The sequence below is a fragment of the Perissodus microlepis genome, chromosome 12 (assembly GCF_051167445.1).
Source record: "Perissodus microlepis isolate ML-2025 ecotype Zambia chromosome 12, ASM5116744v1, whole genome shotgun sequence".
NCBI classification, from domain to species: domain Eukaryota; kingdom Metazoa; phylum Chordata; class Actinopteri; order Cichliformes; family Cichlidae; genus Perissodus; species Perissodus microlepis.
The window spans coordinates 31,092,933-31,117,605 of NC_140472.1; the positions used below are offsets into that span (position 1 = coordinate 31,092,933).

General features: G+C 39.5%; 1 protein-coding gene across 1 annotated transcript in view; it reads left to right on the top strand.

Moving 5' to 3' along the window:
* The first annotated feature begins 5,618 nt into the window (after nt 1–5,618).
* The window catches only part of hs3st1l2 (heparan sulfate (glucosamine) 3-O-sulfotransferase 1-like 2), a 36,376-nt gene continuing 17,321 nt past the window's right edge, over nt 5,619–24,673 (top strand). The window contains exon 1 of the mRNA XM_084946407.1: nt 5,619–6,135. The gene's annotated coding sequence lies outside the window, so the exon portion shown is untranslated. The remainder of the gene's footprint in view (nt 6,136–24,673) is intronic.

A 24,673-nucleotide genomic window follows, 5' to 3' on the forward strand; every position in this document is an offset into this window, starting at 1 on the left:
CGCACGAGAAATGCATTTTTAAAACCGTCCTCTAGGTAAGTATTTGCTTTAAATTTGGAGCAAATGTTTCTAACTCTGCCAAAAGTATCTGCAAGAGCAACAAAACACATTTATATATTTGCTTTGCTAAATAAATCATAGAGTAACCTTGTTACACTGCAGAAAGAGAGAGACCTGACATCTGGGACAACTTTAGAGAAAAATCTTGGCTAAGATCAGGAAAAGATCACGGTATTGGTTAAATATTGAAAAGGAACATTTCGTATCTCTTACCTCAGTTCACACTGCGATGTTTAAAACATCAGTTTAAAAAGATTGCATTCTTCATAGATAAATCCAGAAATGGTACAGTTCTGTGCAAAGGTCTTGAGTCACCCTGAATTATTTCCCAATATTTTTTGTTGTCTTGGCTTTCTGAACATCTTTCAAAGTTTTCCTTCAGACGTTGTCCAATTTTTCACTCATTTTCTGTCCAGTTTTTGTACCTAACCATTTTCAGATGATTGGTGGGGTTTTTTTTGTTTGTTTGTTTGTTTGTTTTGGCCACTGACCTATGAATCCGTCAAGCATAAAAAAGGCAATCAACCAGTGTTGTGATTGTACATACCAGATGGCTTTGCAAAGAACCATTTTAAAAATGTATCTTTATAGGGACAATTTCAATTTTTACCCCCATTTCTTTAGTTGAATCTATTAAAAAGTTAAATCATAACACATTACTGTGTTATGTTTGATATACATTTAAAATACGCCAACCTTTCACTGGGCTCTGTGAAAGGATGCCTGTCAAGAAGCCATTCTTCAGTAAGAAAAATGTGGAGAAACGGTTAAAGTACGCCAAATTAGACAAGAACCAGACTGAAAATCAGTGGTAATAGGTCTTATGGCAGGGGTGTCCAACTCCAGGCCTTAAGGGCCGGTGTCATGGGGGTTTTAGATGTGTCCTTAATCCAACACAAATGGCTAAATTACCTCCTCAATATGTCTTGAAGTTCTCCAGAGGCCTGGTAATGAACTAATCATTTGATTCAGGTGTATTGACCCAGGGTGATATGTAAACCTGCAGGACACCGGCCTGGAATTCGACACCCCTGCTCTAAAATGTAAAATTGTGGTTCAAATCATTGTCATTATGTATAGATAAGGTCAAGTGTGAATGTCTACAGCCATCTGTAAGTTATGGTAGAGGCTCTGTCGTGTTTTGGGTTGGGTAGGAGATTTGTTAAAATTGATGCAATTATGAACACAGAAAAAAGTACCATTTGATTTTGATCCACCATGAAACACCATCTGGAAAGCATCTGATTGGCAACAGCTTCATTTTCAGTGTAACAATGATCTCAAACACACTGCTAGCAAAAGCATAGCTGGATACAAAAAAATGCAATGGGAAGCTATTAGTCATGGATTGGCCTCCCCAGAGCTCAACATTATTGAAGCAGTCTTGGATCATTTTGACAGAGAATGGACAAAAGGCAGCCAACATCCAAACAAGAACTTCTAATGTTCTTCATGAAGACTGGAGAACTGTCCCTGAAGACTATTTAAAGACAATATAACACTAAGAAAGTTTGGGCTGTGTTGAAGAAAGGTGGTCACACCAACTATTGTTCGAAATGTACAAATTCTGTTTGCCTCATATACTGTATTTCCATGCATGTGTACACATATTTTATTATATTGCCGCACCTGTTTGCCAATTTCCTGGCAGAATTTAAAGAAATAACAGGGTCTCAAGATATTTGCACAATACTATATGTTGTTATTTAGAATAAATACAAAAAGCTTCATATATCTTCATATTTCTCAGTGAACTAGCCTGTTGTACTGGTGACACTCTCCTTCATCATAAAAGATACACACATTTTTTTATTTAACTTTTTCCCTCATTTTACACAGCAGTCACTGGAGAACCAAGTGCCCATAGATCCACTGCTGAAAACATTCCTTTAAAATGTATCATTTCTTCTTCTTTGAAAAGCTTTTGATAAAAAATGCAGGGAATTATTTAGCCTGTTGGAAGAAAAGACAACTCAGTATTTGTGACCTATTTTTTAAATATTTATTGGAACCAAGGGGGTTGGGACTAAGCGCCATAAACACAGTTAGGAAGTCTTGAAGTATTGAATAATGGATTGGAAGACTGAAGAAAAACATATAGATAATCACAACACACTTAACCATTTAAAAGTTAAGAATTCTTTAGAATCTAAAGCAGATATTGTGGGATCACACAGTAACAGATTTGTCTGATATGAATGTTTCTTTGTTATGTTGATGTAAAAAAATGTAGTATGAACATTAATTGTGTTGTGTTCCATTCCCAGTGCATCACATTCTGTTGTTTTGCTATAACTGCTTAGCTGCGGGCGTCTCTCAACAATTTGCCAAGTGAGACAGGTATGTCAATCTGGACTCGTCACATATAGGAGACTGAAAAAGACTCTCCGGTGTCACGATTAAAGCTGATGTGTGAGCATAATTTTGATTTTATGAACTGGCGTATTTTAACTCAAGTGAAAATTATTTCCTTTGGGTGCTTAAATCAAATCAGTTGCTCATCTGGCTCTTGGTCTGTCACAATAAATTGTTTGATGTGCATGTAAAGTACAGAAAGGGGGATCACTTTTTTTGTACCTTCTTTATTAGTTTTTGCATGTAAATTTGCAAAACCTCTGCAGGTTGTGGTGTTAAAATGGAAAAGTGACCTTGACCTTGAGCACAGTTTGGGTGAAGACTTCTTAAGTTATTACTGTGTCAGGGTTTTACTCAAAGCTGATCATCGCTTTAAAAGGAGTAGTGAATCTCACGAGCTCATCAGAACTTTGGTCAGGTGAGCTAAAAACTGAACAAAAAAAGCAAATCAACAAGTAAACGAAAAAGGAAACAAAGCAAAGAGACAAAGCTTTCAAAAGAGGATCAAAAGAAAAATGACACGGCAGGATATTTAATCAAAATTTCACTGCAGCAATTCAGCGTAGTGTTTGATGGTTTGTTTGGCTCCCGAGTGCTTGTATGTATGCTGACAACATGCTCCTAATGAGACAACGAGTTGTGTCCACGGGGGTCTCCTAGATCAGGATCAGGCCATCACTGAGCTCCTGGACAGCCTGAGGTGCAACCTTGCAGCTGGACAAAAACACAATGTCCCAGATGTGTTCTATTGGATTTAAGTCAGGCAAGTGTGGGGGGCAGTCAATCCTCCAGGAACTCCTTGATTAATCTCACCACATGACTCTGGACATTGTCAAGCACAGGAGGAGCTCAGGACCCACTGCACCAGTGTGAGGTCTCACAGTGGGTCCAAGGATTTCATCCTGATACCCAGTGGCAGTCAGCATCTGTGTGTCCCTCCATAGATATGCATCACCAAACCATCACTAACCCACCAACAAACCGGTCGTGCTGAATGATGTTAAAGGCAGCACAGCGTCCTTCATGGATTCTGCAGACACTTTCATGTCTGTAACATGTTCTCAGGGTCAACTTGGTGGACCTGCCAATACTGGTATTATTATATGTTTAATGCCAGTCGGGCTCCGTAGTGCTGCAAAGTGAGCACAGGGCCAACTACAGGACACTAGGTCTTCAGGGTATTTTCATGAAGTCTGTTTCTAATTGTTTGGTCAGACACATTCACACCAGTGGCCTGCTGTAGGTCATTTTGTAGGGCTCTGGCAGTGCTCATCCTTTTCCTGCTTGCACAAAGAAGCAGATACCAGCACTGCTGATGGGTTGAAGACCCCCTACAGCATTATCCGGCTCTCCTAAAGAAACTGCCCGTATCCTGGAATACTTTGATTCAAAAGTGTACCTACATTTTTTTAGAACAGTGCTCAAAGTTTTTGCCCATTTTTCTTCAAGTACACCTCTTTTTTGCTTTTCTGTCTTTAACAGTGAAGTTGAACTAACAGCTCTAGCTGCCCTTATCAATAAGTTCATCATCTGTTTCTGATGAATTTCTGTCAGTAGCATCAGGATAATCTAGTCTCCGGGAGAATCTCAGGTTGGTTCACTTATGCTGAAGTGTGTTTAACATGCACGGCTGCAGATTTGCCCCTGTTATATTGTCTTTTTTCAAAAACCTTGCATGTAATCACTCTGTGCTAAAACTTTGCTACATATTTGGTGTGAACAAAGAATTATTCCATCAGCACTCAATCAACCTCCTCATGTTGTCCGTGTCTCTCTCCTCAACAGAAGACTGGTGTTTCTCCTTGTCCAATAATGCAGCACCCTCAAGGCAGCAACACTGAAGGGCACCCTGTCCGTATCTCTGAGATGCCAGTTTGATCTGAATGAACTGCAGCATTTGGCAGCCCGGGCTGAGAATGAATGTGTTGGCAATTGCTTATACCACATGGAATAATTCGTTAGGGCACAGAGTACTTTAAAATCTTGAAAAAGATTTTAAAGTACTCTTTGTTTTTTAGCTTTCAGCATATTTGACTTTGTTTACATCCATATTTCGTGAACAGTAAGGCTCACGGCTGTTTGTATCTTTAGTGCACAAAACCGGCTACATTCCCAATAAGCAAATGTGAACGCCCTCAAATTAAATCAAAAAATCCACGTCTTCACCTTATGATCATTGTTTAATTCTAACCAAAATAAAAGTGTTGAAATGAGCCGACTAGGAAATCTCAGGCGATAGAGCTTCGTATTAATACTCAGCTACAAAAACACCCCCCTCTGTTCAACCTCCTGAGGAGCAGTTTAATGTGGATCTGCAGATTAGGAGGCTAGAACTAAATTCTGTAATCGCTGTGATGGGCTTAGGCAAAACTGAGTGGGGGTCTTCTCAAGGTTAAAGTGATGCCTGTCCCTTTCAATTACCTGTCAGTGTTCATTCAGACATTTCCTCTGTGTTATTGCAACATGTTCGTTCAGGTATTGATTTGGACAACATGTTTAAAGAAAATCTACTTTTCATGAAGTCCATTTTCTCTGTAATTGAGTGATTTTTCAAGGGAACAAAGCTGAACATCATCTTCTCCAAAAAAAAGGATACAAAAACAAGTTATTTCCTTTTGATAGCAGCCAGACATATTTTAATACAATAATGGATTTTTGCACTTGTTTTATGGAAATAAGGTTTAAAAGGAATGATTTTTTTGTATTAATATTTAACTGTTTGCAACTGTGTTATTGTTTAACGGCTGATTCTCTGACTCAACATCACACCATTAACCAAAAAACTTTAGATTTGCTCTCCACAGCAACTAATAAGCAGCATGTCCCTGAAATGATTTGAAAAGCGAAAAGCTTCCTTTCTCTTTCCACCTACTGCTTCGCTATTCAATTAAATGTCTTTGTATATTCAAAGGCAGAAAATAGATGGCAAATGCTAAACCATTAGATATTTTCACTGATATGAAGTCAAACAAAATACAGAAGCTCACAAAGAGAAGCCAGTCAGAGATATTTGAGTTGTTTTGTTGCTTTTGTGCTGTTTCGTGTCTGCTCTGTAACTTATTTATGATTCGGGGGACTCGCAACAGCAAACTGAAAGGGGGGGGATATGAGGAGGGAGGACAACAAAAGAGAAGGTTAAAAACCCAGAATCAAGCAGGAGGATCTGCTCCGGTCGAATGGGTGCTGAAAGGAGGGAGATGGAAGAGGAGGACTGGAAATGTTTTGCTCCATCATGAGCCCTTCAGCGTAATCAGATGAAAGAGCAGACCTGATGTGAAAGCAATAAAGAAAGAAGAAAAGCGAAGCAAGAAAGAGAAGGAGAGGGGTGTTTCCCCAAAGGCGGAGATGTGCTTGTGTATGAACTAATCTCCCTCTCTCCCTCTCTCTCTCTCTCTCTCACACACTCACAGACACACACTCCCTCCCTCTCTCTCTCACTCTCGCAGTCACTCAGTCAGTTGCAGCAACACACTCACCGAGATCGGCAGCACAAAGCAGAGTCGCTCTCTTACCAGCCTCCAGAAACACACACACCGACACACTTTGCTGCGGCACGCACACACAAGCTCAGACGCCTCCACGCACACCTTCTCAGTGACGGAGCTGAAGGAAAAAGGAAAGAAGAAAACAACACCAGAGAAAGGAAGACAAGAAGTAAAAGAAGAAGAGAAAATATCCTGAGAGAAAAACAGGAACAAATTTAGATAAAACTTCACTCAGGTAAGACCACTTTTTTAAAAAATCTTTCCCTTTTTACGTAGAACTAGTTTTCATATTGAAACTGAAAAACTGACTCACATACACAGCACAGAAAATGTTGAGTGTAACATGCACATAGTGTGAATAAAAATACACACTGTGCACCTGACTCTGTACCAGCAGGCTCACGTGACCTCATGTCTCGTTTTTAAGTTTATGATCTTTTTATGAAAGACTTTTTATTTGTTCTTTACCTGCGGGAAAGTGCGGTAAAACTGCAGAATTAAACTGCAATGAACTTTTATGTTGTGCATTTATAGAAAAACAGCTGCATAAATGATCTCAAGGGTATAATTGTTTGTGTTTGAAACATGTTGTCTGTACTAATTTAGAGTAAGAATAAACTTCAGAGGAAGTAAAAGGAGGAAGTTTAAAAATCTAATAAAATAGTATCTCAAAGATCATTTCCATAGAGTTTGACAGCAGTCGTGTGTCACAGAGAAGAACGTCTCTTTATAACTTGCGCTTACTAAGGTTACAGATTAACACGGAAACTAGCCTCAAGTACCTTAAGTTCTGCAGTGCCAGGACACAGTGTCATATCTTTAAGTTAAAGAAGTTAAAAGTTTGTGCAGTCCAGTTTTGAAGCCTCTAATTTTACTATGTCTTTTTTAAGACCATATTTAAATGTTTATCAGCTAACAGCAGCAAGCATGGTTACAGAGTTGTTCCCTAATTTGTGCAAAATGTGATACAAATGATATATTTTTGAATTTCACTCACCAGTACCAGAATACATACTTCTAGGGCAGGCTGTTAGTACAAATAATCAAAGTTCAGACCAAATTATTTATCAGATAATTCCTTTAAAATGCTCCAGAAAGCGACCAACATCACAAACATGACCACGATGTCCATTGAGTTACCCAAACGGATGCCTATGAAATAGTCTGAGTGGCATGTGTTGGTGTCTGTCAGTCAGGAGTAGCCATGCCTGTAATAACGAAAGGGAAAGGAATATTTCAGCTTTAATCGAATTTAAATTGATGAGTCAAATAAATGAGGCCAATATCACTTTTGCACCACCTGTAAACTGGCAATTTTCAGCACTATCATTAGCAAATGATAAATGTAAAAATCTCATCTTGAAGTCTTATATTGATGACTGTCTGCATCTTAATGTTTTTAACTTGAATATTTTGAGGGATGGGTGGTTCAAACTGACAAAATGCTGGGTGATGCTCACTCAAATCCCTGAAAGCTAACAGCGACAATTATTTATCAACCACAAGATAGGCCCACCCCCAATTATACCCTGTTTTACCATTATTGGTTACAATTATTTACAAATTGTATATTATGTTTAAATAGTGGAGTGAGCTGAAGGGTTGTTTTCTCATACACTTTTTTGTACTCAGATTTCTTTTTGTAGTTACAGTAGGTGCCCCCTGCTGGCCACCTGAAAGAATGCAGGTTTAATTAGCTTTCACAGTAGCTGAGCATTTAAGGAAGTGAAGGATTTGGTAAAGGCCGCGATAGCTTCATTTGTCAGCCCTTAAGCCACCTCCTGGCTTGTATGTAGTTAACAGCTTCTTCTCCTTATACTTGTTGTTATTTCACATCAAAGACAAAGGCTGAAGAAAAAAAATGACTGCATGTGAGCTTTTAATCTGTGGTGCTCTCCAACCAAACTGTACCCAAATATAAGACAGTTTTAGCCACAGCTAACTCCTGTAGTACCGTGCTTAATGTAATGTGAAAACCTTTTTATTTATGGCGTATAAAATGAAACACTTGATTAGTAATAGCCACCTTTATTGACATGTGCAATATCCTTTGTCCTCCACTTAGTGGTGTTTTTCTGTGCTCAATTAACACATTTTATTTGCATGTCTGTAGCATACTGTGAACACATGACTGCCTAAAACAAGGGAGTCATTTTTGTTCAGGAGCATGCCACTCCCAAATAATTTGTTTAAGTGGTACCAGGAAATATAGTGTCTGCTCTGGTGCATCTGAACTGTCAAACAGACTGTAAAAAGACAAACTGGAGTGAATCCAGGTCACAGAGTCTGTGAAAAGATTGAGTTAGTGTGTGTGTGTTGGTTTGTTGAGCTTCACTGTGTTTATAAGAAGATAAGACAAAAAAAAGAGAAAGAAAGAAGGAACAAAGTGGGAAAATGAATGAATGAACCCATTGTCTAGTGTGTCCGTGTGTGTGTCTCTATGTGTGTGTGTGTGCTTAGTGAGGGGGTGTGTTTTGCATGTCACAAAACAAACTGAGCAATCGGTGACATGTGAGAGGTTAATGTTACACCAAAATGTGTCCCGTCTTGTAATCAAAAAAATCGCATTAAACGACTCGGTAACAATAACAATATTCGCAGAAACATTCACATTAGCAAAGGCTGCTCTGGTAACAGTGTTGAACACTGTAAACAAAGACTTCTGGACTTCATCTGTTCATAGTCAGAGTGATTTTATGCACTGGATTGTCTGAGCACCGAGTGAACTTTAGCCAACATTAAAGGTCAGACTAACAGAAACCTAGAAATCTGTGACAAATGATTCCAAAGTACAAATAAACAAGTAGCGTAAGGATAAATATGGAACACACTTATCACTAAGATGTTAAACAGAACCCAAACTTCTGCTGCTGCTGATGTAGGCGTAAAAAACAAAACAAACTATAGATCAACTTAACAGCATCATTTTATATTCTCAAAACAAAATTCCTGCATTGATGCACACACTGCAGACATCTCAATATCTTTTCCACCTGTTGACCCACCACCAAAATAAAAAGCTGCTTCATAATCTATAAATCTATAACTACTAAGTATCTATACTGTTGTTCTATGAGTTTTTCTGTGTTGTTCTTCTAACTTCTGTCCTCTTTAAGGGGCATCGACAAAGGAAGTGTGGCAACCAGAGACCACAGATAGTCAGTGACAGTTAGCAACTTCAAGTCAGGCAAAATAACCACTAAGGATACCTTTGAGTAACATATCACTGTGTGGTAAATACATTAGAAGGTTACCTAGGCGACCAGTGCTTGGTATATCCGGTAGCACCAGCTATAGGGATGGGTATTGATAAGATTTTCACGATTCCGATTCCATTTTCGATTCTGTTTAACGATTCGATTCTTTATCGATTCTCTTATCGATTCTTTTTTTAAAAAAAGGAGAACACTAAGGTCGATTAGCTTAGAACTTTGTTTTATATCTTCTCTTTGAACAAGATAGAAATTTAGCAGTAACATGGCCTTACAAACCCAACAATGAGATCTTAAGAGATCCAGCCTATGGCTCTTCAATGGGGTGTCACAGGGTCCCCGGGGAAAAAATTGTAAATGTAAAACAATAAAATAAATATTCTTCTGTAGCAATAACAAAGTATAACATAAATTATTCTGTAGCAATTACACAAGAATATCCAGTAATGTCCCTGCCTACAATTAAACACATTCACTTACCGAAAATCGGGGCATCTGCTGTAGCAAATGGGTTCAAGCCTTTTACCACAAACTTAGTCACTGCTCGGTGACATTCGTATATCCTGGCCTGAAAGGAGACGCTACCTGTAGACTGCAGCGACAACTGCCAGCGAGCGCCAGCCAGACTGTCTGTCTCTCTCATCATGGTCACCTAAATGCACAGTAATGGCAGGTTTTGTAATAAGGCAGATCGCGCTAACATAATATGCACTGTTAGTTGATTATTTACCTGCCGCATTAACGGGAGAGGACGTGCAAACGTTACTGCTGCTGCTGGGTTGAGATTCACGAGTCCGGAGCAGAATTAAAATCACGACATCCATTTAAGGTTATCGCGTGTTTTGTGAGCAAATGCTTTTGCATATTCGTAGTGTTTCCTCCCTTAAATGAAATATCTACTTTGCAAGTATTGCAAGTTGCCCTGTTGTCATCCGTTCTCGTAAAGTATAACCAAACTTTTGAGCGTTTAAGCCGCTTAGGCGTCGTGTTTTCTGCCAGGTAAATGACGCTCCACAACGTGGTGACGTCATTCGGGGCGACTGGAATCGATAAGGGAATCGTTTGCAAAAATGGCAAACAATTCCAAGGAATTGAAACAGTGGGAACCGGTTCTCAACAAGAACCGGTTTTCGATACCCATCCCTAACCAGCTATGAGCAATAAAGCGATGTGCAACAAGCGGATTACTTCCTGTGTAAACAAACAAGTGCACTAGCTGTTGCAGGGCCCAGAGAAGAAGCCACTGTTGTACTTTTACTGAAGGAGAGCCATATAATGTTTTTGTAGGAAGAGCTTTATTTCACACACAAAATGAGCAGCTTCTCTTTTTCCAAAACAGCCTAAATGAAACTGGCTAAATATATAAGCATTGTGCCTTCACAGCCATGGTACAACATGGTGCTGAAGAAGATTTTTAAAAATAGAAAAACCATTGTAGTCTGAAGCCTAATACGCTAGCTTAGTTTACAGTTCATCCAAAATAATACATATAACTTACAAACATCAAAAAGTGCACATATCCCAGCATCGCATCAGTTTGTTGGCAGTTCAAAGGGAAATAATTATAATGACTGGTAAAGTATTCTTAATGTGTGTTCTATAGTAGCAGCATTTCCAGCAGACTAAAAGAAACTTAGCAGCACATTAAATTCAAGTATAGCGATATTTAAGGTATGGCTTACCAACAAAAGTATTTCACAGCAGAGAATGTATAATGAACTTCAAACTTGCTGTAAATGAAAGAATCAGTGAAAACATGGCGCTGTCAGCTGATTTTAAAACAAAACCTCAAACATAACCTGCTCCCATTCAGGTTATATGTTTAGCATAAGTTAGCATGTTCATTTAGCTCAGTAACATGAGTGCTACTTTCGTGACACAGAAAAAACTCTGACTTTAAGCTTGACATAGCTCGCTAAGCCATTAATCATCCCCCGGATGTCTAAAACAAATAGAAACTGCTTTAATATTTAATATTTAAAACAAACCACTGATCCTGACCTGAGGGAATCACAGCCTCGCTCCTAAACAGTTACAAAGTAGCACTGTCATTTATTTGAAGTCTTCCATTTTTTTCTCAAACTAGTTGCTTGAAACCAATTTTGCCTACTGTTTGGTGCTTGGAGTGTTTCTGTTTAAAACAGCTGCCTGCTGTGAATGATAACACTGTTTTGAGAACAGCAAGAATGAATCAAAACAGCAAAGTTTTGGGCCAGAAAGCAAAAGCAGTGAAGTAAAGTTGCTACAAAGCTCCACAGACCTGAAGGAGGCTGTAGGTTCTCTGTGGGTTTGTCAATACAGCTGCATGGCTTAGAGAAGCTTTAACGTACATGACAAACTACAGCAATTAATGAATAAAAAACCAACGTCAAGGACTACCACGTTAACTTTCTGCTGCTCAAAGTGAATGTCATGCAACACTTTGACCAAACAAAACCACTGATTCTGTTCAGAACTGCTCAGGAAACAGTGCAATATCAACATGAAAGACACCAAATTCAAGACAGCTCCCCCCAAAAGGGACAGAAAATTTAGTAAGTAATAATAACAAATGACAAATTTAAAGCCCAAGTGATTTTACACACAGTGCTTCAGAGAGACCAAAACAAAACGGGATCACAAACCACCGAAACAATTAAAAGCACAGATGGTAAAGAGGCAAATCAATTACAGAGTGATTAGAACATAAAACACTGTCCATAAAAATGCGGACGAGCAAAGCAGCAGCGATAAATTCTGCACCTTAAACTGATTTTATGGATTTTTAGGCTTTTTTAATTTTACTTCTCACTGTTTTCTGTTTACCTCTGTGTAAACAGGGAACAGTTTGGAGGAAATTACACTGGTGTAATTTCCTCTAAAATCTGATTAAGATTATGTACTTAGGAAGCTTCACTGCTGGAGCTTCTCAGTTTGCTTAGACAAAATTTGTCGGAAAGCTGGCACCTCCCAACTGTGAAGAAAGGTAGAGTTTTCATAACTGTATTCTGTATTTGTGCTTTTATAAAACAAAGAGACAGACAGAAAGAAACAGCGAGGGGTAGCTAGGAGGGGAGGAGGGGTGAGAATTAGGGATGAATCAAGCAAAGTTTGATGGAAACATGGCGAGACTGTGTGAGCAGGAGCAATTTGTTTGAAAAGTAAAATGGATCTTTTAGAAAATTAGGATTTTTTGAGAGTGAGATAAGAGGTTGAGAGTAACACTGACGATTGCTCATGCTGGTGTGTTTGTGTGAGTGAGGGGGTCTCTGCCACCTTTGCTAGCAGAGTACATTATGGCTGTTTGGGCACATTAAGGGGCATTAACTGGAGGAGCAGCCCTGAATAATACATGGCTTTTATTTATGAGCAGAGTGCAAATGTCCTCTGAAGCACCCTAAACCAGGCTACACACATGCAGTCATGCTTCTGTCACTTCAGAGGACATTGCTTTGGCTTTCATTAATTTTCTAGAGACTTAACATGAAGCTAATCGTAACTGATACCAGGCAAGCCTTCTCTTTATCCAAAACCTAACCTTATCCTAACCAAGCCGTGATATTTAATTATTTTGTCACAGTGAGTCTCTCCTCACAAAATAAAAATGGATTTATGTACTGTCAGCACGAGTAATGTGCCTATATGGAAAAACAATTTGCAAAATTATGTGATTTTGAGTGCTTGAACAAAAAGGTGATACATCTGTGTGTGTGTGCGTGTGTGCGTGTACAAGTTTCGTGCCAACATTTGTGCAGGTCGACACAAAAAGGTGACATCGGACAATCAGTGCACTCCACTGAACAATCCTTAGGAGTAATAGGGAAGCCAATGAGCCCATTTATAGCTCACACACTCCCTCAGACACATTTACAAACTTACACACTCATAATCAAAACTTTTAAGTGACATTTTCATGATCGCCTCTTCTCAGAGTTTTATCTCTTCAAGTGAATTTCCTCCTCTCTTACATACTAATTCTATTCCGGAGACGAGATATGACTTGACAAATCTCAGACATGACTGCAGGGAACACAGTCATATGAGCTCAGCATGAGTGTGTTCATATCAAATTGGTGATCTGTGGTTTACTGGGGGTGGATTGGATAATGTTTTTTTTTTTTGACATAATTAAACCCATATTATCAAGGTCAAGCTTCATTAGTTGTAGGCAATTATCCACAATAACATATAACAAATAACCCATTTTCTGTAACTAGGTAATCCGCTGCAATGTTTAATATGGATTCTTATGAATTTTACATCATGTAGTTAGTGAAGAGAATAATGAACTAGAATAATCATGAACAGATGGACTTTGAAAAGCTTTTTCTTGGTAATAGGAGGTTTGTCATAAATTTCAGAACTCTACCCACTAAAAAAGAAAAGAAAAACATAACCAGATTTAAAATTTCAATTTCAAGCCATCTTTGTGTACATCTGGACATCCTACAGAGAAACTGCTACTTTTAAATCTCCTTCTGGCCACTTGCATGTGTGCTTTTTGATTTTATCATAAATCAAACCAGTATGGATATCGAACAACAACTTCTATGTCAAAATGACCCGAAATACATATTCATAATCACATTTTACAAAGAAGTCTTCAATAGAAGACGCCGTATGCCTGAAGTCAGAGTATGAGTCGCATGCTTATTGTAGGTATTCATCTCTTTTTTTTTTTTTTTTTTGGACATTCAGTGGGTTATGCATCATGAAATTCATCCTGCAGGGCAAAACCGTCAATGCCAAGTTCTTACTGTTATGTCCCGAGGTGCTGAGGAAGAACATTTGGTAAAACCACCTGAACTGTGATGTATGCAGTCTAGCTAATCACCCTGCACCCTGTTCACCAAAAAGAAAGAAAGAAAAGAAAGGTTGGCGTTTGGACACGCTGAAGGAGATCCAGTGCACATCACAAATGCATTACAGCAAGTGTTCAGAACAGGACCTCCAGGGAGATAAATAGAGCAGCAGCACTGGAAACAGTCCAGAGGTGCCCAAGGAGACGACCTTGAAGGAAAGAGTACCAAAATTTTATTTGTTGCTGAATCAGAGAAGTTTATGATTTCAACTTGAAACTTGTGAGGTTGCCAGAAAGTATACATACAATATTGTGAAATCAGCCCTCCAAGTTAAATAAGCATGATGAAACACTGACATGAAAAGCATATTTTGGATTTAGTCACTACTGATGTTTTAAAAAGTTAGAATTCTTGAATCTTAAATACAAAAAGGCTAATCTAACAATTGCCTTAATAGGATGGAAAGAGGTAGTTCAGCAGTTTAAAAAAAGCTAAATGTTGAACATTATTTGAATAACTGTCCTTCAGTAAACATAATAAAGCAATACGGCCTTGACAATATGATTTCTCTGTAGTCCATTTTGATATTTTAGATTATAAAGACAGCTGGAAGCATGAAGGCTAATATGTCTCTTTCATCTTGACTGGTGTTACATTTTTTATTGCATTGCTCACACAGCAACAACAAGAATGAGCCCTTTAAGTTTTATTGCATTATAATCATTGATTATTGTAACTGCTACAGTTATTCTGTATTTTATTTATTTAATTGAATATTATATGCAGGATAATTTTCTTAATGCACCTTCTAAACTGAAGCGGTTAGCTAGAAACATGTTGTTAATTAGCTAAAAGCATGCAAACCACTGTGTTCCTTTAATGTCTTTATTGGCTGTCTTATTTCGGGATATGGTGAGTGGTTTTTAACCCTCTCAGGCTCAAATTAAGTTTTTGTTGCTAATGCACAAAGGAATACCTGCAGTGGTACTTCTGAGTAAAAAAAACTCATAAAATATGTATGTGGGGTAATCAGGTTGTTAGCTTTTAACTGTTGCAAATCTGCAACGCCTGCCTTGAGAGGGTTAAAGAGCTACAGCTGGAGGGAGGCCATGCACCTAGGGGGTCAGTGTTAACTGTATTTGCAAAACCTTGGGGTAGGAGGTCATCAGCCTGGCAGCCGGCCGCTCTGTCAGGGTGAAGGTTCACAGCGACTCTAGCTGAGCAGGAAAATACACACAAAAAGTGGTTGTTACACCTCTGAGCGCCTCTGAGGTGACAAGAACTCCTGGTGGCAGGCAGATGGACACAGATACACTCTTTTCTGTTTCCCCCTGTGCCATCTGGAACACTCTTTCCTCCTGAATTAATATATTATTGACAAGCATTGCTATGCTGAAGTATAAGAGTAAAGTAAAGTTCCCACCTCAATCCCTAAACTAGAATCTAGCCGAAGGGTTTATGAATGAAGTGCAATTTATTTAATCATGTTCATCTAAGAGAAACTTGACAACAACTAAAAGCAATTGACTTCTGAGTGAACCAACAGAGATATCTGTAGTGCTACTTAAGCTCATATATTTAATACTACTCTAGCATTAGCGCACCCTAAAATAAGGTTAATACGTTCCTTCACCTTAAAGGGAAAGTTTACCTGAAAGTCTAGTCTAGAAAGTCAAGTTGTTGTTTTTTTTATCTGGCCTGCAGTGATATTTATCCATCTAGACCAGGGATGGGCAAATAATTTTCCCAAAGGGCCACATGAGATGGGGCTGCTGTTGAGAGTCGCACCATGAGAAACTGGGACTGTTGTGGAGGGTCGCACCAATTAGCTTATAAAAAGATAGCATTAATAGTGAGCACAGTCCAGTTCAGCTTATTGGTGCAGCCCTCCACAGCAGCCCAGGCCCAAACTAGATTGTTTTAGTCAGATTTGCACAGTTTTTGAGATATCTCCCATAGAAACAATTGTTCTCTTAAATATTTTGAAAGTAGAGGTCACTCTGCCAGAAATATATTCATATTCTCTTTGGCTGTGTCATCAGGTCCATGTTGGAAATGTTTTTAAAAATATTGTTCACATCCTGTCACAGTCACTAGCATGTGCATGTTTTCATGGGTCAGTGCGTGCTTCTTACTTCACAGTGCTGGGATGTTGTTCAGCGGAAGGAAAATAGTTCCTATATGAAACTGCTTACACCAAGTTTTTTAGATTATTTAAGTCAGTGAGTCCTGATTTCTGAAAAGAGACATTGCGGCTGAGTTTCCAAATATATTTTAAGAACCATCAGGTGAGTGACATGTCTACAGCTGATACGTCCAAAACTGAGAAATGTTATACTGGTACTAGAGGATTTTTTTTAAATCATCCATATTAGATTTTAGGGTGAACTGTCCCTTTAAACTTTAATGATTATATTACGGGTTCTTGCATTTTGTCCCTGGAAACAAAACAGGTCACAAAACTATGTCTGCAAACAGAGTCGCATCCCGGCAACATGAGTAATAAAAGGGCCACGCAGAGTTTACCGTCCTGCAGACATTGACGTGATACATGATCTTACCTCAAAGCTAATGGCTGAAATGAAAACTCCTCTTTGTTATGACTTATGGACTCGACGTTCCTATCAGTAAGAAATGTTTTAGAGTTGCAAGAAATCGAAATGAAAGAACTGAAATTTTGTGGCAAAAAAAAGACTTTGGTAAAGTTACTGTAGTAGTTTAGCTCTTATACCACGACTGGTCACCAGCTGTATTTCCTGACAATGACTGTGTGATACATCCAGGAACAGCTACTGTGCTGAATTAAACTGTAAACAAGGCTGTGTTTTTTAACTAAACAGCCAAAGTTTCGTACAGATTCCAGGGCTACATATTCAGACTCATACTCTGGCCCACACACTGTATTTCAGCTCTGTTAATTAATACTGCATTGATCACTGGAGGGATTTTTTCCTTTCACTTGCCCTTCTGCACACAGAACTGGGAGGTCAGCTACAGAGCAGTCATTCTGGCTGGCAAGTTTTCAGTGAGTAGCTAAAGGGCACATCAGCAGGATGAGATGTCTGTCAACACACTGGGCTCGAGCCAAAGTTTTCAGGCTGAAAGATGATCTTCCCACTCACCATAACAGGAACATCTTTCTTCACTTTCCCTGAGAGGAATACTGATGCGATTAGTGTACTAGAAAATCTCAGAAAGTTTTCCAGCAAATAGTTACAGCAATCAAGTGTAAAGTGTTGTCTACTTATGACATGATGCAGTGTTTAACTCTGCATGTTTGAGCCAATATGAACAGTTGCGTGGTAAACGAATCGGATGTGCTCTCACCCCAAAGTGTCAAATACAAACACTTTGTGTCTTTTGGAGCAAGTGTCTTGACACCTTGCACGAGCCATCTGTCCTCTTTTAAAGAGCTTCAAAGTCCATATTAGGAGGCTGGATTGATGGCTGTACAGTAAATCAGATGTTTTACAGTAAAGAGTGTTTCTCCAGTTTCAAAGGTTTCTTTCTTTTCAAGCTGTTGCTGCACCTTGCTCTCTGTAATCTGGGAGCTGCTGATGTCTCACTTAAATAGCAGTGAAGACTGAACTACTAGAACGCACTACACAGACCAGGTTTAAAAACAATTCAATTCAATTTTATTTAAACAGCGCCAAATCACTATTACGGTCGCCTCAAGGTGCTTTATATTTTGAGGTAGACCCTACAATACAACAACAGACAGAAACCCCAATAGTGGGAAGGAAAAACTCCCTTTTAATATGAAGAAACCTCCAGCAGAACCAGGCTCATCTGCCATGACCAGTTAAGGTGAGGAAGACAGGACAAAAGATATGCTGTGGAAGAGAGGTGTATCAACACATAGTGAGTGGAAAAGGTGCATCATGGGAATCCCTCAGCAGCCTACACCTACTGCAGTGTAACTAAGGCAGGATTCGGAGTCACCTGATCCAGCCCTAACTACATTTTTTTAGCAAGAAGAAGGTTTTAAGCTTAATCTTAAAAGTAGAGACAGTGTCAGTCTCTGGAATCCAAACTGGAAGCTGGTTCCAGAAGACGGGCCTGAAAACTGAAGGCTCTGCCTCCCATTCTACTTTTAAATACGTTAGGAACCACAAGTAATCCTGCAGTCTCTTACTGTTGCCTAAACCTTGTGGATCAAGCACAGACACAACACAACGTGTTGTGCATACTTTGGCTTTAAGAATAGCCATATTTGACCCTGGAAATGACAAAAAGATGGTGAATTATCGCTGAAACAAAATATTTCTAATATTCGTCATGCTACTCATGACAGAGGTCAAACGATAACAACATGATCAGCAGGAGCCTTCAAAATATCCCAACAGGGAAGTTTTCATTCCATTGTACTGACAGGACTCCAGCGTCCCCCCCACGCCTCCTGGTGTCCTGCCAGTTATAATCAATCAACCCAATCTCCCATGCATCGACCTGCTATGTATAGTAACAAAGTCGTTAGGATTGAATCCTGGCTCGCTCCCAAAATTTAAAGAAAAACGTACCAAAGCAAGGTCATAGGGGGCAGAGATAAAGAATCCAGAGGGAGGAACCATGCTTTAGTTTTGTGGAGTGACCTTGATAGATTCCAGACAGTAGGAGGGAGTTTGCAATCTGGGTGGCAGCACACGTGTGTGCGCACAGTTAGTGATGGCTCTCATTAATTTCCAGTCGCAGAGACCCCCTGTGGATGGTGCGTGCATGAGTGTGTGTCTGTGCTGTTGTGCTGTGACAGAGAGGAAGGAGGAGGGGTGTGTGGGTTAAGTAGGAAGGCAATAAAGCCATTTAAGAGTCATAAAGTGCTTGGTCAATCAAAACCACCCCCTGCTAGGTACCTCATGTCTGCCTCTGATTTTGTGTATGTGCATGTATGTGTAAATATGATACTGTGTGTGTGTGGATATGTATGTGTGTGTGGATGTAAGAAGAGGAGTTACAAAATGCACTGATGGGTTTCTGTGTATCTGGGGAAATGAGCCTGTGCATCCATGTGTGCTTATATTTTTTAATGTGTGTCTTTGTGTGTGTGCGCCAAAGGGGTGAACGAGCCAGTCTGGAGAGGCAGTGGGATGCTGGGCTCAAAGAGAGAAAGAAAGGCAGGCAAAAAGAAAGGATGCATCACCATTGGATTTGTGTGAAAATAGCAACACAGCAGATGCAGTGATTAGAGTGCAATTTGTCTGGATACATCACAATGTGTTTGCGTGTTTGTGCGTGCAAATACATGTGCATGCATTTGCACCTATTTCTATGCCTCAGCCAGATTTTCAGCCTAATTTGAAGCCTCTGCAGGACTCCATGTCCATTATGTATTTCTTGTTCTGCTTGCAGATAGTCGTTTTTTTTACTGCTTAAATTGCCAAATTGTTTTACAGACTGATTTGGATTCTTCCACAGGAAAGAGACAATTCTACAGTTTCATCCAGCTCAGACAATACCCTGTGAGCCAGAAACTTTTCTTCCCTGGTTTGTTGACTCATTAGCTCACTTTAATGGTGTCATTTGTAAATACGTCTGTTTTGCCAAGCACAAATGTGCAGAAACAAAACCCACAGAGGAACAGGAAACATGCCAATTATTAAAAAAGAGATGGGAATATGATCAAATGGCTGAATAAGAACACTGCATCATCACATTGTGCGCACCCAGCATTTGTGCAACATTTGTGTTGTTTCTAAATCTAACAGGATAAAAAGTGCATCACTCCAGAGCTCTATTGTGTTCACGCATTCAATTTCTCTATCTGCAGCTTCACACTGGATAGGCTGGGAACAATAACTCTGGCTGCTTGTTTTTCAACATTACTGAAATACAGCTACCTGAAAGTCGTGATACTCGATAGAGATAACAAAGAAGAACTGCCGAAAGAGACTAGAAAACTCTGTCAACAATACTAGCACATTAAACAGAGTAAAATATTGATTAATGCAGGTGCAAGTACCTACCAGGAAGCTCATTATTAATTGACAAGTTCCACATAAACTGCAGCTTGAACTGAGTTACTGCAGACTCTTCACTTGCCTGGTCATTATATTTTAAACACAGACTGTATATACAAGATTTATGGACTTGCATACTGAAGCAACCATATAGAGGAGCTGGGTGAGTTCTATGCTTTTAGCTGCAGTCTGGTTAGCAGATGGCATTGATTGTATAGGTGAAGATACATGCTAGTTAGCGCTAAGTAGCATAGAAATTAAATACGAGAATTCCACTTACCAAAGGTTGTAGTGTTAACAGTAAAAAAAAATCACATTATTTGCCAAATTTTTGTATTAAATTGCTTCAAAAGGCACCAACAGAACAAGCACAGAGAGATATTCATGTGTCTCAGATTAGCTGAGGTAAAGCTTAGCAGGCAGCTAGTGGTTAGTCACATCTGTGTTGGCATCTACCTGTCAGAGAATATAGCCCCTACAATTATCACGCAAGCTTTCAGCCTTGAAATGTTTAGTCAAGTGAAGCATTTTAAAGAACCTGACCACCTGTACAAAGAGAGAAAATTAACTACAGATCCCAAAGTCGTGTCCGTACCTTTTTGTTTACTCTCTGAAGTTGGGCATTTTAATATGAGGGCCTGAATTACTTTTGAAGCCTCGAGCGGTCTGCATCAAGTGCATTTTTTGGCACTTCCACGCTGGCTTCATTTTTCAGCCCCAGAGGTTGCTGCTTGGAGGCGACAAGCTGAGCACTCTCGCTCCTCTGACACATCTTACTCATTTCTGTTTGTCTCACAGGTGAATTACTGTCTGTTGAATTCAAACTAAAAGAAAAGCGGAGATTATTTTATGAAGTGAGGGACTTTGTGATTTGTGCTGCTAAACTGGGTATCCTTCTCTCCGTGTTGTCTTTAGGGTTTGACACTTTAGACACAAATCAGACTAATCGTCCATTTTGGACAACAAAGCCACCAACAGCCGGGATGGTTTATTACTGTCGCCGTAGGGCACCGTTTGGCTGCAACACCACACCAACTGTGGCATCATCTGTACCCACCACCACCCTGTCTCCATCCCCTGATTCCCCTCCGCACCTCCACAGCCTCTCATTTTATCTTCCCCTCCTCCCTCACCTCTGCGCTTTAACAAACTGGCGTCCCTGGAGTCTACTGCCCAGGTGACATCAGACTTAACAATCATTGCTGTGGTAAACTGCCAGCAGGAGCCCAAACACACCTGACGATGCTGGAAAATCATTTTTTTCTCCTATGGTATCCCTTTTTATCAGTCACTCACTTTCCTCTCCCCTACCTCCATCCATTAAATCCTCTTCATTTACAAAAACACCATCTGTTTTTTTTTTTCTGTACAGTTTGTAACCCAGAAAAACCACAGTTCAGGACCCAGTTAATATTTGGGCTCATTGGACCATGATGATATTGACCAGACACAACTTGCTCGCCCCATCTGTCAGCTTGCCCTTGTTCCAGACGCCCTTATGTACACAAGTTTAACACTCACATGTACAGCAAATGACACTGAATTCACCCAGAAAACTATTTGATTTATTTGTTGCCCTGGAGCTTCTGACCTTGTGAAGGGGGGACACACCCATAATCCCCCCATCACCCTGCTATTTTACACATCCTGCACCCCGTGACTGTCCCGCTTTCCTTCAGTGACAGTTGGGTTAAATCCACTCTGACAGGTCAGACTCCTCTTACTGTCAGACCAAGCTGCCTGTGAGAAAGCCCACATATGTTATGTCTGATAATGTGGGCGTATCAGTGTGTAAACAAGGATTCTGGCAGCAGGGTGGGGACAGGGGTGTGAATTAAGGAGGATGTGTGTGGTCAGCGAGCTCAACCACCATTTTAATCCAATTTACCTCAAATAGCCATAAGTGAAATATCTGCGGTGGCTCTGCTGTTTTTCATTTGTTAATTTTCTGTGTTTATGTTTGTTATGAATACCTTAATTTCATTTCAACTTAAATTACATTATGAGGCAATCTGTTAGGCATTTTTGCTGAGACATAACAGTCAAAGGTTCTGATGCAGGACTTTCTGCCATTCTTCCTATCTGAAGGGTTGTTTTTTTTTCAATTTTTAATATTTGCAACAAAAACATTCTTGTCGCAGATCCGTCAGGACTCTTTTCTCATAAAATTTCCATCACGTATCCCTTTAGAGTCACATTGAGTGTGCATGATACTGCCAGCATAATATGACAAAAGACAAGCAGTAAGTCCACTATAGAAGACCTGTGTGCAAGAGAGTGAAACAGGAAGGGTCACATGTCTCTTATCATGTACAGCTGTGGTCAGAAGTTTGCATGCATCGGCATGAATGTCATCGTAATTTGGGGCTTTTAATGATTTCTTTGGTGGAATGATTATACAGCATAAATCAGCATATACAGCAGAAATTTGAATACTTTAAAAGATAAACATAGTAATTGGATGCGTACGTTTTAATTTTGGATTTGGTCTATTCACTTAAATCTTTTAAGTGATGTATTTTAACTTTACAAGGCTTACTAACATTTTTTTAGTCATCATCTCTTCCCCATCATAAAAAGCGTTTTGTTTTTTTGGCATCACTCATTCGACTGACCACTATTGAGAACAAAGGTCCAAGTCCAAGGAACTCAGTGTAGATCTAAGAAGGAGAATTGTACATTTATACGAGTTAGGAAGATCTCTTGGAGTCATTTCAAAACAAATCCGAATTCCAAGATCATCAGCTCAAACAACTGTACTGAATACAAGTTTTTCAATTATGTCACCACTTTTCCAAGATCTGGATGAAGATCCAAACTGTTACCAAGTTGAGAGTAAATTTATTGGGATTTTCCAGAACAGCAACCTAAAACTGCTGGAACACCAGCATCAAGTTTTACATGTTTGAAGGAGTAAAGGTGAATCTTTCAACAGTGTAATAGCTGTCAAGCATGGTGGTGGCAAGATCATGGTTTTGTGTTGTTTTGGAGTAATTGGTAGCAGTACATTGCACAAGCAACTGGAATAATGAAGAACTACCTCCAAATCCCTCAATGTCACCTCAAATCAGCAGCTAGATGGTTGGAACTTAGACAGGATTGGGTGTTCCAACAGGAAAAAGATCCCAATCATGCATCAAAAATGGTTTTGGAATGGATAAAGCAGGCTAGCTTTAGTGTATTAGACTTCTGGAATGACTTTTCCAAAACCAAAAGCCTCATCCGAACTAAAAATTTGTAGACTTTGCTTTAAACCAATATAAGTGCCAGGAAACTAACAAATTTCAATGAACTCTGCCAATTCTGTCAAGAGGAGCAGTCAAATATCCAGACAGAATTATACCAGAACCTGGATGTGTACTTTGACTTTGACGGTACAGATTAGGGAAAATCCAATATTCAACAATAAATTCAAACTTGTTAAAGATGTGTATCTTATAATCATTCCACCATTTTAAAAGAATGATTCAAGGAAATCATTAAATACCCCAAATTACCATGACATTCATGCCCATGATGACTGTGTGTAAACTTCATACCCCAACTGTACCTGGGTCAGGAAAACACCAGCTCTCCTTCTCTCTCTCATCTCTAAATCCAAATGGCTTGTACCAGGCTTTGTGCCAAGTGGCCCAAAACACACACACAGACACACAAACATGAGTGTTGAATGTATGCCAGTGGCAATGCCCAGACGCTCTGGCCAAAAAACCTTTTAATTAGAGCAAATTTACACAGCCCCTCCAAGCTTTGCTTTTCAGTTTGCCTCTCTCTCTCTCTCTCTAAAACATACACCACACACATTATTACAGAAACATCTTGCTTTTTTATGCATGCACACACACAAAGATCCCTTTGATAAAACTGCATTTCCTAATCACATTCCCCCCAGTGCAGCGCCTGATAAAATAACAACAGTAGAATCCCAAATTCTTCCCCTCCAGACTCAATATTAAAACTCAATATTCATATGCCACGCATACACATCCACACACACAGTAAACACACATCAGAGACGCACACTTTAGTGTTTGATATGGCTGACCCAGATTTTGGCGCGTGCATGGCTAAGGATGTGAGGAGGAGGGAGGATAAAGGAGGAGGGGGTGGGGTTGGTAGAGGAGGGGGCTTACATGGGTGTAGTGCATGTGTGAATGAATAAGATGATAAGCGGGTGAAAGGTAAGTGACTGCCGGCTGCCGGACCCCTTTTTTTAGTCTAATTTGAAAAGCAGCTGGGGGTAGATGAGTAAAAGATGGACAGACATCAGCGAAGGTCAGCGTGCATGACACACTTTATTGTGTGTTCTGAAAACATCTGGGCTGTAACTCACACTGTATTAATAAATACAATCAAATTTATGTTTGTTTGCTGTCCAGGCTACTTTTAGACCACGTTTGACACTTTTTGACACATTGTGTTCATAATTGTGTCATTTCTGTTGTGTAATTGAAGTAAACACTTATATTCGATGAAATTTATTTCCTACAGAAAGCACTGGTTCCCCTTATTATACCCATTTGTTAAGCACCAGTTTGGTGGCATGTAGTAAACTTAATTCAGTGCATTATTCCTTTTTAAGTTTTCCCCTCTTTCCAACTACTTTGCATGATTCATAAATAACCATTGTTTATCTTAAACTGGATATTCATGCAGCTTCTCTCATCACCCACTGTCAGGCAGAACTTTTCTCTGATTGGCTGCCTTTTGCAAACAACACAAGGTGGGAGGGGCTTCTGCTCTCACAGCTAGTTCTGTGTATGGGCATGTTAAGGATTTTCACTCTCACTGACATAATTTAGAGCAGTATAAATCCTGATCTT